Here is a 14,259-nt window from a genome sequence, read left to right on the forward strand (position 1 = left end):
AGCCTTGCGGATAACAGTTAAATATCATAAACAGTTATGTACCTGCAGAAAACCACATGCTCGGGGGCAACCGAGACTTCAGCCTAGTCTAGCAGTACATATAAACAACATATAATTTAAGTATACTTATCTCAAGAAAAACCTCCAACAGTATGGCAATATATAAAATAACATAAACACTGTAATCATGCCAAGGCAAATAAAGTAACAGTTGGACCATTCCAACAACCAATAGTCTAAAACGATAAGTATACGACTAAGACATAAATAAACTAATACTACTACTGCGGTCTAAGATTTTAAAACAGTTCGACTCTTTTATTCTGAAATAAAATAATGAACCTCCGAGAATGAAGAAACGGAGATCGACTAATGCTCAAATCATAAACCTGGAAAATTTGGGAAAACAACGAGGTCAGATTTACTGAGTAGAGTTTATATAACCATTTACATTTATTAAGTTGAAAACCTTAAAAACGTTTAATAAAACATTAGTTCATTGTGGATTATCAATGAAACCCTAAACCACAATTCTAAATCCATTGTCGTATCGGTGAGACGTATCTCAATAACCGATCCCCGAATATCACTTAATAAATAGTGAGCCCAGGAGACGTATCTTCCACCGGTGCCCTCACTAAGGTGAGACGTATCTCAAACCTACCTCAATACCATAATCATTACCGGTGCGCACGCAGTCCCGATGATGCCCATCGAGTAGCACGTTCCAAATCAAATCCACAATGCCGAAAACAGTTCAAAAGCTGCTTATACATATATATATACAAAATAATACATTTGCTTAATAAAGAGGTAAATAGAGATATAAACTCACTGCTTGCTAAATCCACGTGATCCTGACAAGCAATCTAACTCTGGTTCGCCTCTGAAGTACGAACAGTCGACAGGTCTAAATAAAATATTAAAATCATAATTAAAATCAGACCCTAACTCTAAAGAGTACTAGACACCACATAGGACCAGTACAACACAATACCGAGTCACATTTAATAACACACTTATATTAAATGCATTAAAAATATAACCCGAGTTATAAGGCAGAAATCATAAAATCACATTTAGAATGGTACATAACTTAATTTAAATAAATCCGAGTTAAAATCCATATTAGTGAGTCAGCCGAGTTATATAAACTACCAAGCTTCTTCCCACTTATTGGGCGACCACAGTCTAACCCAAACAAAACTTTTAAATTTTATAAACCCGAGTTTATAAAATAAAATACTTGATAAAACAATTATCTATATTAAATAGAATTTAATATCTTATAATTCAAGTAACCCAAGTTACAATCAAAACTTAAATATTTAAAGTCTATAAAAGTTTAGGGACTAAACTGTACTTTAGCCAAATAGGGACTAAACTGTACTTTAACCAACTAAGGACTAAATGGTACTTTAGTCAATTATAAAATCAAATAAACTTCCCACTCTTAATTTATTAATTAGAAAATCAAATTAGAAGTCCAAGAATTTTAACTTTGCTAAAAGAATAGCTTTAGAAATTTTTAGGGCTAAATTACAATTTAGCCAATTTGACATTTCCGTTAAAATTAAATATATTTACCCGAGTAATTATATTAATTTACGTTATAAAATATTTAGCTTATTCAAACTAAATCAAACGAGTTAAAGTTATTATAAAAACCAAAATCAATAGGTAAAACAACTTAAGGAATTCAATTTATTTAAACAAACAATTTTAGTGATTAGAAGCTACTTTTAACCATCTCTTTCAATCAAAGAATCAAACTCATTCTGCCATTAAAAGAAAACCCGCCAATCTCAATTTCAAAAGCAAGAAAATCAAAAACAAGCTCACAACTCAATAAGCTTTCATGATTCTTAAACAATCAAAACTAAACAAGATCCTAATTATCAAACAAATTCAATTACTGAGAGTTAACAAGAATTACAATCAATAAATCAATAAATTATGATCATCAAACCCCAGAATTGTAATCCCAGAGACAAGCGACCTACGGCATAAACTGAAACTCTAAACAAGCCAAAATCAACTCAGAAAACCCTTTTGAAATATCAAGACACAACCATAAGAATTAACATAACAAGTTGGCAGTAACCCATATCAATCAAGAACAGAATTTAAGCAAACAAAAGCGATAAACCGAACGGCAATAGAACGAGATCAACGGCGTACCGTTAAGCGAAGCGAATGAGTAGAATCGAAGGTATACGAGTCTAGAACGCCTGAGATCAATCGGTTTCAGTTTCGATCTAGAAACGAATACACACGGATCAAAACACTGAAAGTCGTCCAAACTAAAAAACTGAAATTATGAAAGAAAGTTTACCGAAATTTTCAGTCAACTTCGGAAGGGATTACGGCTAGCGATTTCTCAGCGAAATTGGAAGGGAAAGACGGCTAGGGTTTGTTTTAAAGTGAAGAAAATTTAGGTTAGAAAAACAAGAAACGTGAACAGAATGATATGGAGGAGGAAGACGAAGTTACTCCTGCTGTTTGTATAAATAGGATTAGAAATATGGCTTTTGAAATTGTAAGAATGGGCTTATTAATCTTTCAAAAGAATGGCCATATAACATTGGTCCAAAACAATAATAAGACATGCATATTATATACGTAGGCCATAAGGAGAAATTGAATTTGAATGCATGGCTTTTCATTTATTATTTTTTTAATCAAAATAAATACTTAACATATTTAATTTAGTAATAATAATAATAATTTACCTAACCTTGACGGAATACAAAATTTGAAATAATTTAAAATAATAAAGGGAAAAGAAAAAAAAATACGGGATATTACATTCTCCACAACTTATTAAAAATTCGACCTCGAATTTAATACAAAAACGACTAACGTAATACACAAGATAAATTACATACAAAACGCACATAACCAACGTAAAACTCACGAACCAGATACCCAAGGTACTCAGGGACAACAATAATAATAATTTTGCGTAACGAACTCCGTCTCTTAAGAACATTCTTCAACCAAGTAACCAAAAAACCAAAACCATACAGCAGTTAAGCCCTATCGAGTTCCTTTTGAAAACATAAACTGGAAATCTTTTCAAACCATTTGGTAAAACAACTTAAAAGAAAACAAAATGGTACTTGGCCGAGTCAACCAAAACTTCCAAACATAAATCACGTGTAGCGCGACCCAAGTCAAACCCGAACCAAAGAAACACCATTATCAACAATGTTTAAAATCTGAAAATTCATTTGATAAAACAACATGAAGTTTGAAAAGCAATGGAACTCAACATTACTTAACTAGTCAACAATTAACAACACGCACCCAGAGTGTTCGATAAATTCTAGAATAACAAACATGCTAAAAATGGCACCACAAGCCACAACATGATAATTTCGTGCTTAACGACTCAAGTGCTTGCGTAAGAAAAACTCAACAGGTTGTTCCTCGAACAATAACTAAATACTACAAGTCATACACTAAACAATCTCAATTGGCACAAAAAGTAGTAACACTAACTTTCACTTTTACATAAATGATAACACCATATCTAGGTGACATCAACGAGGGAAAACAAACTCTCCCACTAAAGTTTTGACTGAAAAACTTAAAACAATCTAGAACGAAAGCTCGAATCTCTCGCAATGATAACTCCAAACAAAATTTTCCACTCGGGAAGGTCAACAGAAGACGAAACACGCCGAAAATATATGGGGTGTTACCTTCTCCCCAACCTATGAAAACTCGACCTCTAATTTTTTAATCTGAAACTGACTCGCAGTTTAAACGGTCACAACACACTTATGCGCAAAATTCTGATTCTAACAACTTAGTGCCCCAACGATCACTCGATCAACATAATGTAAATAATCAACAATTATCCAATTGAGAGACACACATACTCTTTAACAAGTTGGCTTCAAAAACTAACTTAAATCCATATGATTACTAACTCCACATTATCAAAGTGCAATAACAAACCCTAAGCTCAACTATAGTTCTTACAATTCCAAACTCTATCGCTTTATACAGGGTATTGAAAACACAATCTGATAAAATCTTGCGTTCTACAACACCTACTCACTTATCCACTTATAAAGAGCTCGACATCCAAAGTAATCGATATCAATACTCCACAACAACTAAATAATATTTTTGGCCAAAAACAACCACTATTTGAATCATTTGGTCCAACGATTTACACCAATTTCGATAATACCATTAACTTCGTGAATCATAAACGCAAAACTCTTACCGTCATTCAAAAGAATACGTAAACTTAACTCGTGATAAGAGAATCTCCAAATTAGCAACAAAATCTCAATCCTAGTTATTCATCCAATCACTCAAAAATAAAATAGGTCGTAATACTCTAAGTATCTAATCATCAACTTACATCCTAACTATGTCTCGCAAACTTAACTTTATTCCCTGAAAAAAGATTTTAATATTCAAACAAAACGATATCAAAACTCTCAACAATTAAACCCTCAATCTACAGTGTCGACCAACCAATTTTATTGTCGAAACTCACCAAACACAATCGTCAGTTTTTTTTTAAAAACAACTAGTTCATATACCCAAATCAAATCTAAATTCATAAAATTATTCCATCGATTGACTAAAACCTCGTATACAACAAAATATCACTACGACCAATTTATCCGACCGGATTGTTAGTTATGCTCAAAACCAACCTATGAAAATATAAAATTTTATAATACGCAGAACATTTTAAATTCAAAATTTTCCACCTCTCTTTTAAAAGACTTATCATCTCTCTTTTAAAAAATTTAACATTTTAAACCCTCTTTTTATATATTAAAATCGAAGTACCTTTACCGTTGGAAAACTATCACTTCCGAATTTTTTAAATTCGCAGATTTTCCTTACTTCTAAATAAGTTTGCAATTTGTGAAACCGTTCACCTGATAAAACTTATGTGATCTGTAAATCAAACTTGCTAAATAATTTATCATTTTCTCGTAAACATCAAATCATGGAAAAATCCACCGTATTCAAAATACACATTGAAGTTTCAAAACGTCCAAAATTTAAGTCGCTCTCAAATAAAAAACACGATTTGAAAAAAAAATCGTTAAACCGAAAAATTTATTATTGCCCTTTTTAATCAAATTTGATAAAATTCTTTTCTTTGCATCAGGACGTAAAAATTTAGCAATTCAAACCTCTTTGTTTACGAAAACACCTTTATATCAATATACCGAAATATTTGAATAAAAATCGAATCTATATAAACAACTTACTTTTAAAATTCCAGTGTCAAAAACATGAATGGAGCATAACCAAATCCCTTAATCTAACAATCCTCAAATCAAAATCGTAAATTTCTACGAAAGTTTTCTAATCTACATATAATTGTATACCGCACTTAGCAAACTAAATTCTCGAACACAACCATAAAATATTCCTCCAATTCCATATTTACAATCTATCAAATTATACGATACCACCAAAACAATTCAAAACTATATCTCCACTAACACTCATAAGAATAAATTAATATCCAATAAAACTCTAGATAAATTGAAACTTAATTCAGAGAAAAAAAAACACATCACATTCCTTTATACAAAACATACCACCAGTTCCTAAATCGCATCATTCAATCTTGATGAAAAACACCGGTGTATTATTACGTTGATCTAACTTCTCGGGTCAGAATTTCCAACACCCTATTCAGGATAATCAGAAACCATCAACCTATTCAAGGGAGTACTTTCCTCATCTTCCTCGATACCGAAAGCCAAAGATTTCGATCCACTACAACAAAATAGTACCCAGCTTAACCCAAAGCCGAAACTAGATCAAAACAGGGTCTAAACAAAGGTTCGACTCACAATCAAACCTAACATTAAGGTATCAACCATTACCGCGTGAAATAAAACATCTCATGTGCTTCTCCGCACGAAGGGACAAAACAAAGCAAACAACGTATTTCAACCAAACTTGCGAGATGCACAACGCAAATTAAAACCAAAAGTATTATGATTTCTACAAACCTTAAACCACCTAAACATGCCGTTGAACACAAATTAACCCAAACATACTTAAAAGACAAAATCATGACATGCTACAACAAGTTTGAATTTTCGTATCAAAGTCAACTTGTAAATATATCATCTTTTAAGAATACGCTTCAAAATTCATTTTGAAATTTAAAGTCAATAACCAAAACTTCCATTTTTTTTTATTTGAGCTCCACGGTTAAAATAAAACGGTATCCGAAAAAAAAATCTTCTTATAAATCCATTACTTAAAATAATTCCCAAAATATCTCAATTCATGAAACCATCGAGTTAGCCGGGTCATTACAACTACCAAGCTCAACTCCTAAATTTAGGTGACCCAAGTCGAACCCCAAACAACCGTTTATAAAACGTATTCAAAATAAGTTAGCCGAGTCATTACAACTACCAAGCTCAACTCCTAAATTTAGGTGACCCAAGTCGAACCCCAAACAACCATTTATAAAACGTATTCAAAATATTTGTAAATCCGGAAAAATATTTTAATAAAATTTTCATCCTTAAATTTTTTTTTTATGAGCTCAACGTAACCTAACCGCTAAACGGTAATTTAAAAACTCAAGTGAAAAATCTTTGATTTCAAACATCCATTCCGTAAACCCCAAAATTCAAAATATATGAAAAAAACATTTTTTTTTGGCAAGTTAACCAAAAATCAAACTTTTAAAGAATTGAACTCAAACTTCTCTTCTGATTCTGTGTCAAAACAAAAATCGAATAAAAATAATTTTCTCAATGAAAACCCTCAAGGAAACATGTGGTCAAACAGTGTATGACCACAAAACATGATAGTTGATTTAACGGCCTAAATCATTTACACCCGAAAAAAAAAAAACCAATGCCTAACAAAATATAATTTTAAATAATCTTTGTTCTCTGCCAAAGCCAAAACTACACATCAAATAATCCAGCGTTATTGCATAATTTAAAGCGTAAAACCAAAGTTTATTACTCAATAAATGCCACATCAACATGATAAGGCAAACAACATCATAACCAAGTATGAATTTAGGCAAACTACCAATCATAAAATTTCCAAAGAAATCAAAAGCAACTAAAATCACCCAAGTGAAATGATCTCAACATAACATATAAAATAATATCTAAGTGAAAACAATTTTCAATTATAGCATCAACACTTAATAATGACTGACACACATCACCTATGGGATGTAGGCTGAAAGTTTGAAAACAAAAGATGACGTTTCAAAAACATGACTCGAATCCTAATTCCGCAGTAGTTCCTAAGACACGACATCCACTTATCATGGCAAAAACAATTATACATATAACATACAATAAGGCCTTGGTTTGAAACCTGGCTCTGATACCAAGTTTGTCACGACCCATTTTCATGAATCGTGACCGGCGCTAGGGTATGGGTATGGTTGTACCAAAACCCGTAGCAAGCCTTGCGGATAACAGTTAAATATCATAAACAGTTATGTACCTGCAGAAAACCACATGCTCGGGGGCAACCGAGACTTCAGCCTAGTCTAGCAGTACATATAAACAACATATAATTTAAGTATACTTATCTCAAGAAAAACCTCCAACAGTATGGCAATATATAAAATAACATAAACACTGTAATCATGCCAAGGCAAATAAAGTAACAGTTGGACCATTCCAACAACCAATAGTCTAAAACGATAAGTATACGACTAAGACATAAATAAACTAATACTACTACTGCGGTCTAAGATTTTAAAACAGTTCGACTCTTTTATTCTGAAATAAAATAATGAACCTCCGAGAATGAAGAAACGGAGATCGACTAATGCTCAAATCATAAACCTGGAAAATTTGGGAAAACAACGAGGTCAGATTTACTGAGTAGAGTTTATATAACCATTTACATTTATTAAGTTGAAAACCTTAAAAACGTTTAATAAAACATTAGTTCATTGTGGATTATCAATGAAACCCTAAACCACAATTCTAAATCCATTGTCGTATCGGTGAGACGTATCTCAATAACCGATCCCCGACTATCACTTAATAAATAGTGAGCCCAGGAGACGTATCTTCCACCGGTGCCCTCACTAAGGTGAGACGTATCTCAAACCTACCTCAATACCATAATCATTACCGGTGCGCACGCAGTCCCGATGATGCCCATCGAGTAGCACGTTCCAAATCAAATCCACAATGCCGAAAACAGTTCAAAAGCTGCTTATACATATATATATACAAAATAATACATTTGCTTAATAAAGAGGGAAATAGAGATATAAACTCACTGCTTGCTAAATCCACGTGATCCTGACAAGCAATCTAACTCTGGTTCGCCTCTGAAGTACGAACAGTCGACAGGTCTAAATAAAATATTAAAATCATAATTAAAATCAGACCCTAACTCTAAAGAGTACTAGACACCACATAGGACCAGTACAACACAATACCGAGTCACATTTAATAACACACTTATATTAAATGCATTAAAAATATAACCCGAGTTATAAGGCAGAAATCATAAAATCACATTTAGAATGGTACATAACTTAATTTAAATAAATCCGAGTTAAAATCCATATTAGTGAGTCAGCCGAGTTATATAAACTACCAAGCTTCTTCCCACTTATTGGGCGACCACAGTCTAACCCAAACAAAACTTTTAAATTTTATAAACCCGAGTTTATAAAATAAAATACTTGATAAAACAATTATCTATATTAAATAGAATTTAATATCTTATAATTCAAGTAACCCAAGTTACAATCAAAACTTAAATATTTAAAGTCTATAAAAGTTTAGGGACTAAACTGTACTTTAGCCAAATAGGGACTAAACTGTACTTTAACCAACTAAGGACTAAATGGTACTTTAGTCAATTATAAAATCAAATAAACTTCCCACTCTTAATTTATTAATTAGAAAATCAAATTAGAAGTCCAAGAATTTTAACTTTGCTAAAAGAATAGCTTTAGAAATTTTTAGGGCTAAATTACAATTTAGCCAATTTGACATTTCCGTTAAAATTAAATATATTTACCCGAGTAATTATATTAATTTACGTTATAAAATATTTAGCTTATTCAAATTAAATCAAACGAGTTAAAGTTATTATAAAAACCAAAATCAATAGGTAAAACAACTTAAGGAATTCAATTTATTTAAACAAACAATTTTAGTGATTAGAAGCTACTTTTAACCATCTCTTTCAATCAAAGAATCAAACTCATTCTGCCATTAAAAGAAAACCCGCCAATCTCAATTTCAAAAGCAAGAAAATCAAAAACAAGCTCACAACTCAATAAGCTTTCATGATTCTTAAACAATCAAAACTAAACAAGATCCTAATTATCAAACAAATTCAATTACTGAGAGTTAACAAGAATTACAATCAATAAATCAATAAATTATGATCATCAAACCCCAGAATTGTAATCCCAGAGACAAGCGACCTACGGCATAAACTGAAACTCTAAACAAGCCAAAATCAACTCAGAAAACCCTTTTGAAATATCAAGACACAACCATAAGAATTAACATAACAAGTTGGCAGTAACCCATATCAATCAAGAACAGAATTTAAGCAAACAAAAGCGATAAACCGAACGGCAATAGAACGAGATCAACGGCGTACCGTTAAGCGAAGCGAATGAGTAGAATCGAAGGTATACGAGTCTAGAACGCCTGAGATCAATCGGTTTCAGTTTCGATCTAGAAACGAATACACACGGATCAAAACACTGAAAGTCGTCCAAACTAAAAAACTGAAATTATGAAAGAAAGTTTACCGAAATTTTCAGTCAACTTCGGAAGGGATTACGGCTAGCGATTTCTCAGCGAAATTGGAAGGGAAAGACGGCTAGGGTTTGTTTGAAAGTGAAGAAAATTTAGGTTAGAAAAACAAGAAACGTGAACAGAATGATATGGAGGAGGAAGACGAAGTTACTCCTGCTGTTTGTATAAATAGGATTAGAAATATGGCTTTTGAAATTGTAAGAATGGGCTTATTAATCTTTCAAAAGAATGGCCATATAACATTGGTCCAAAACAATAATAAGACATGCATATTATATACGTAGGCCATAAGGAGAAATTGAATTTGAATGCATGGCTTTTCATTTATTATTTTTTTAATCAAAATAAATACTTAACATATTTAATTTAGTAATAATAATAATAATTTACCTAACCTTGACGGAATACAAAATTTGAAATAATTTAAAATAATAAAGGGAAAAGAAAAAAAAATACGGGATATTACAGTACAGGCCGGCAAATTGGTCGAACCGGTCGGCAATTCGATCACCCCTAGAAAGCACACAAACTCTAAAAAATCATAGTGTTGTCTGAAACACACACCACACACGCACACACACCATTTGATTAAAACAAAGTTAGAAACGCTTCAATCATTCAAGAACGAACTGTTGAACATCGATCCGAAATTGGATTCCATATCCGGATCACTAGAAAACGAGCCAATGACTCAAAACGGTACTTCTAAGGACCCAAATATTCTTTCCATCATTATTTATCATATTTAGTTTATAACTACTAGATTTGACATCTTAGATTACATGTTAAGGTTGTTTTGCTGTGAAATTAACATAAACTGCGACTTTGTCGTAACTGCCATGTTTTTAATCTTTTAATGCGATTTCCATGAAATTGACTAAAAACATATTTATAGGTAGTTTTTATATGTTTTAATCATCACATGTTGAAACTGTTTGATTTTGATGCTTATAATTCGTGCTTATATTTTAAGTTGTCATATTTTCTACGTTCTTAGTTGTTTTGCCATGATTGCCATGAAATCAGTTTAGAAACATATATTTAGAGTGTTTAATTCAATTGTAAATATTGTCTTTCGATCCCAGTACGTTCCAGAGTGTTTCCTTGTGTATTTTGATTGCTTTTTGAGCATTTTTGCATTAACCGAACCAAAATGACGGGACCCCTCGACCCAGCCACGACAGTGTTGTCGCCATCTCACCACAGAGCCTCCGACACCTCATAGTGGCGCCATATCCACTTATAATGGTTCCACTGTTCTTCCCTATTCTTCGTCCCAGAATGCTCCTAAATATTGCAAATGCATTCCAATCGTATTTTTGTGTTTTCGAGTTCGTTTGAACTTGGAATTTGGCCTTGTTTGAGCCCACAGAGATGTAATTAGTTGTAGGATCTGTTTTTATATTGTAATGGGTTAATCCCACTCTATTTAGGGCCATAAGCCCAAATTTATAACCCACCATGCCAACCGGGCCACGAAGCCCAAACCTGCCAAGACAAAAATATTCCAGAAGCTATTTTGGGTTCATTTGAAATTGTTTTCGACCCCGACTCAAACTAGTGGATCCGTATCGACGAGACAAAGAAATTTCGTGTATTGATCGGGTCCAGATTCCAATCACACAAACTGTGAGACGGCAGACGAGTGCTCCAGACTTTGGGTCTACAAGATTTAGATGTATCTCTCACCTTGTATGTATATCAACTGCGTGAGTATGCTTGTAATGTTTACTGCTTTCAAAGAATGTCCAAATCCAATATTAAAATACTAATGAACCTAACCACGTTAACTTAGTTAAATTCAACAAGTTCAGCGAATCACTTAGATTTCATAGGGCTGGCATGAAAATGTAATTAGTAGTTGTATAGACATTCAAGATGACTTAATTAGATCAAACTCACTTAGACATCCAGTTTAGACTTTGTGCATGCAAAGTGGTTAAAACCCACCACTGTCTGGTATATGATAGAAACCACCGGGATTAGATGATTTATTAAGAGTACATGCTATATATCTCACATACTAGTCCAAATCGAGTCATAAGTGCGTCCTACATGTTTATCGCTATCCAGACTTGTTTACTTTTCTAGTACGATATCCTATGGACTGCATGAGTATTAAGATGAGATAACCAAATATGTCAAATACATACTCAAAGCGTACGATAAGCCAAGTAAAAGAGTTTTGATAGTGTTCACGAACCTGGTTTTTTAGTCTGATGTACGATATTTAGTCGGTAGAAAAGACATTTCCTACCTTAACTAGATGGTGACTCCATTATTTTCAAAGGTTAACTGGATAGGAAGTCAGTCATAAGTTTAGGAGAGCGGCCTCCGAACCCCGCTCCGCTCACAAGGAGTTTCTGCAGTTACTTTTAAAAATAAAATTTATTTTGTTCTTTTTTCATTATTGGATGAGTTATTATCACTTTCATCTAATGGTAATATTAATAAAATAAACTAAAAATAAAATAATTTTTAAAAGGCCTATATATTTATATATATATTATAAAATGTATTTATTTTGTCAAATATATATTTATATTATAGATGGAAGTGTACAAAACTCAAAATTTGACTTAAAAACAATTTGTAAACAATGGACAATGTAATACCCCGTAGAATTATTAGTGTTTATTTTCGTGTGTGTCCAATTTTAATTAATTAGGGCCACGAAAATAGTGAATAAATTCACGAGATGAATTTATACGTGTGAAAATGTGAATTGGAGTGTGTTTTGCCTTAAGTTTGATTTTTGGCAATTTTACGTGTTAAAAGTGAATTTTGCGATTTTCACTAAAAAACCGTCAAAATAATTATTTTACTTATTTTTAAAGGCCCAAAAATATTTTAATCCAGCCCATATGTTAGGTTTTAATGTTTTTGAGTATTTGAAAAAGTTGAATTTATTTTGCCCCTAGAGTTCGAATTATTTACAAAAATGCCATAATGGCAAACTTGTAAATAATTGAAACATGAATTAATATCTAGATATTTCCCTAGATAAGCTTGGTGCCCAAGCAATTCATTGTCTTCTTCACTTGAGTGTGGGTGCCGAATACACCATAGCTCCAAACACAACACTTTATTCTTCCATTTTCTTACAAAAATTTCTTAACGAAAATTGTCGGGAATATTGTGTAGATCGTTAATGTATATTTGCATGTTGAATTAAGGTATAATTTCAAAATCCTTACTTTTATTTTTTGATATTGATGAATCTTAGAAACATGCTTAGGATGGTTTAAATGTGATGTTTGATGGATAATTAGTTGGTTTTAATTGCTAGTTTAATGGGTTTCGGTTTTAATTGCTAGTTTAATGGGTTTCGGTTTTAAAATATTTTTTACGTAAAATTAAATTATTTATTTTAAATTTTTGGGCTGATCTAAATGATGAAGTTAAAATATGTTTTAAAGTGTAATTTTTGTGGATTAAAAATGCTAATTAATTCGGGTGTTAATTTAATTATTTGGGTTTCGATTTTTAATTTTTTTAAAGCTTAAAATCGCTTAAAAAGGGTAAATCAATTGATTTTAAATTTCTGGAAATAATTTTATTTATGGATGAGTTATATTTGTGGATGATGTTGATTAAATGTTTAATGGTGAATTTTTAATGGGTTGTTAATCGGTTTTGATTTTTAATAACTCTATTCGGTTAAAATTGTTTAAAAAGGGTATTTTTGTCATTTTTAATTTCTGGGCAGAAATTATTTATGAAAAATTTATGAAATATGTTTGATAATTATTTGTGGAGTTTAAATGATTTATGTGAAGTGTTTTGACGGGTTAATAATCGGTTTTGATTATCAATGGTTATTTCGGTTTTAATGGTTAAAATAATAGAAAATATTATTTTAAAAATTATGGGCTGCTGTTTTTACAAGATGAAAATTTAAAACTTATTTGAAATTGATTTTGGTGAATTTCGGTGTAAAAATGGCTAAAAATGAATTTTTAAGCGTTTTTAGCGTTTTTGAGTTTTCCGGCCAAAACCACCGGAATACGGTGACCGAAATATGAGTAGAGGGGATAGAGCATGTTGGCTCAGTCCTAAGCTCAGTTGGCAGCAGTTAGTGCCGAAATGATTTTAGCAGAAAATAAGGGGGGCCGAGCCCCGGGTCAAAAATATTTTACGGAAAAATATTTTTTGTTATTTATAAATTGTGGTATATTTGATGAGGTTTTCTAAAAATGTATTTTTAGAAAATTATGTGAATTGAATGTGTGTTAGAATTATAATTCTATGTTTATTTATGAAATAAATAAACTATGTGATGTATCGTATAGAAATACGATGACGCGGAAAGAGATAGTCGGAATCAAATTTGGTTATGTGATTATGTGGTTTATTTGGTTGAGTCGGTCTAGAGTTTATCCTAGAATTTAGAGTTAATACATTTATTAATGTTTAATCTCTAAATTAGATCCAGCGAATTTTGTCGCGAAAACCGGCGAACGAAGATTTTGAT

At 32.0% G+C, this 14,259-nt stretch overlaps 2 long non-coding RNA genes across 2 annotated transcripts; both read right to left on the reverse strand.

The window, feature by feature from the left end:
• Positions 1-614: 614 nt before the first annotated feature.
• Positions 615-2,550, reverse strand: LOC126679077 (uncharacterized). Its single transcript, XR_007640794.2, has 3 exons — positions 2,336-2,550; positions 2,182-2,258; positions 615-910 (listed from the first exon to the last, which is right to left on the reverse strand). It is a non-coding gene; the product is annotated as an uncharacterized LOC126679077 (long non-coding RNA).
• Positions 2,551-8,262: 5,712 nt separating this feature from the next.
• On the reverse strand, positions 8,263-9,861 carry LOC130015386 (uncharacterized). Its single transcript, XR_008790543.1, has 3 exons — positions 9,779-9,861; positions 9,625-9,701; positions 8,263-8,353 (listed from the first exon to the last, which is right to left on the reverse strand). It is a non-coding gene; the product is annotated as an uncharacterized LOC130015386 (long non-coding RNA).
• Between the last annotated feature and the right edge of the window lie 4,398 nt (positions 9,862-14,259).

This window comes from Mercurialis annua, linkage group LG4 (assembly GCF_937616625.2).
Source record: "Mercurialis annua linkage group LG4, ddMerAnnu1.2, whole genome shotgun sequence".
Classification (NCBI taxonomy): Eukaryota; Viridiplantae; Streptophyta; class Magnoliopsida; order Malpighiales; family Euphorbiaceae; genus Mercurialis; species Mercurialis annua.